Source organism: Schistocerca gregaria, unplaced genomic scaffold (assembly GCF_023897955.1).
Source record: "Schistocerca gregaria isolate iqSchGreg1 unplaced genomic scaffold, iqSchGreg1.2 ptg000227l, whole genome shotgun sequence".
Taxonomy (NCBI): Eukaryota; Metazoa; Arthropoda; class Insecta; order Orthoptera; family Acrididae; genus Schistocerca; species Schistocerca gregaria.
In genome coordinates, this window is record NW_026061746.1 from 1665940 (window position 1) to 1668793 (window position 2854).

A 2854-nucleotide genomic window follows, 5' to 3' on the forward strand; every position below is an offset into this window, starting at 1 on the left:
TCGATACCTAAATCTTGAATTGGACTACTTCTTACTGGCTATTACATCAACTTAGAAGCTTCGTCTGTGTTCTACTATGGTGCTTTTCCTGTTTCCGCCTACGGCAACACGCGACATAGCTTTGCAGACGATAAGCACAACCGTTTCAGAGAGAAGAGCGGTCAATGTGACGATCTGGCTTTAAGTCGATTCGATAACAAATGACGAAAAAGGACGGATTTCTCAGGTTATTACTACATATGAACACTTTTCACATTCTCCCGTGCAACTCGGCTGCTAGTCCTCCTTTCATGGAGAATCTTAAGGTCCTAGCTCATGTCCAAGGCACCAAAGCCAGCTAAAAGATCCATATTCAATACCTAAAACTTGAATTGCACTACTTCTTACTGGCTATTACATCAACTTAGAAGCTTGATCTGTGTTCTACTATGGTGCTTTTAGTGTCTCAGCATGCCGCAGCACGCGACATAGCTTTTCAGACGATAAGTACAACCGTTTCAGAGAGAAGAGCGGCCAATATGACGATCTGTCTTTAAGTCGATTCGATAACAAATGACGAAAACGGACGGATTACTCAGGTTTTTACTACATATGAACACTTTTCACATTCTCCTGCGCAACTCGGCTGCTAGTCCTCCTTTCATGCAGAATCTTAAAGTCCTAGCTCATGTCCAAGGCACCAAAGCCAGCTAAAAAGTCAATAATCGATTCCTAAAACTTGAATTGTACTTCTTGTTACTGGCTATTACATCAACTTAGATACTTCATCTGTGTTCTACTATGGTGATTTTAGTGTCTCCACATACCGCTGCACGCGACATAGCTTTGCAGACGATATGTACAACCGTTTCAGAGAGAAGAGCGGCCAATGTGACGATCTGGCTTTAAGTCGATTCGATAACAACTGAAGAAAACGGACGGATTTCTCAGGTTTTTAATACATATGAACACTTTTCACATTTTCCCGTGCAACTCGTCTGCTAGTCCTCCTTTCATGCAAAATCTTAAGGTCCTAGCACATGTCCAATGCACCAAAGCCAGCTAAATAGTCAATAATCGATACCTAAAACTTGAATTGTACTACTTCTTACTGGATATTACATCAACTTAGAAGCTTCATCTGTGTTCTACTGTGGTGATTTTAGTGTCACCGCATACCGCAGCACGTGACATAGCTTTGCAGGCGATAAGTACAACCGTTTCAGAGAGAAGAGCAGCCAATGTGACGATCTGGCTTTAAGTCGATTCGATAACAAATGACGAAAACGGTCGGATTTCTAAGGTTTTTACTACATATGAACACTTTTCACATTCTCCCGTGCAACTCGGCTGCTAGTCCTCCTTTCATGAAGAATGTTAAGGTCCTAGCTCATGTCCAAGGCACCAAAGCCAGCTAAAATGTCAATAATCGATAACTTAAACTTGAATTGTACTACTTCTTACTGGGTGTTACATCAACTTAGAAGCTTCATCTGTGTTCTACTATGGTGCTTTTAGTGTCTCCACATACCGCAGTACGCGAAATAGCTTTGCAGACGATAAGTACAACCGTTTCAGAGAGATGAGCGGCCAATAAGATGATCTGGCTTTAAGTCGATTCGATAACAAATGACGAAAAGGGACGGATTTCTCAGGTTTTTATTACATTTGAACACTTTTCACATTCTCCTGTTCAACTCGGCTGCTAGTCCTCCTTTCATGCTAAATCTTAAGGTCCTAGCTCATGTCCAAGGCACCAAAGCCAGCTAAAAAGTCAATAATCGATACCTAAATCTTGAATTGGACTACTTCTTACTGGCTATTACATCAACGTAGAAGCTTCATATGTGTTCTACTACGGTGCTTTTACTGTTTCCGCCTACGGCAACACGCGACATAGCTTTGCAGACGATAAGTACAACCGTTTCAGAGAGAAGAGCGGCCAATGTGACGATCTGGCTTTAAGTCGATTCGATAACAAATGACGAAAACGGACGGATTTCTCAGGTTTTTACTACATATGAACACTTTTCACATTCTCCCGTGCAACTCGGCTGCTAGTCCTCCTTTTATGCAGAATCTTAAGGTCCTAGCTCATGTCCAAGGCAACAAAGCCAGCTAAAAAGTCAATAATCGATACCTAAAACTTGAATTGTACTACTTCTTACTGGGTATTACATCAACTTAGAAGCTTCATCTGTGATCTACTAAGGTGCTTTTAGTGTCTCCGCATACCGCAGCACGCGACATAGCTTTGCAGACGATAAGTACAACCGTTTCAGTGAGAAGAGCGGCCAATGTGACGATCTGGCTTTAAGTCGATTCGATAACAAATGACGAAAACGGACGGATTTTTCAGGTTTTTACTACATATGAACACTTTTCACATTCTCCCGTGCAACTCGGCTGCTAGTCCTCCTTCATGCAAAATCTTAAGTTCCTAGCTCTTGTCCAAGGCACCAAAGAAGGGTAAAAAGTCAATAACCGATACCTAAAACTTGAATTGTACTACTTCTTACTGGCTATTACATCAACTTAGAAGCTTGGTCTGTGTTCTACTATGGTGCTTTTAGTGTCTCCGCATACCGCAGCACGCGACATAGCTTTGCAGACGATAAGTACAACCGTTTCAGAGAGAAGAGCTGCCAATGTGACGATCTGGCTTTAAGTCGATTGAATAACAAATGACGAAAACTGACAGATGTCTCAGGTTTTTACTACATGTGAACACTTTTCACATTCTCCTGTGCAACTGGGCTGCTAGTCCTCCTTTTATGCAGAATCTTAAAGTCCTAGCTCATTTCCAAGGCACCAAAGCCAGCTAAAAAGTCAATAATCCATACCTAAAACTTGAATTGGACTACTTCTTACTGGC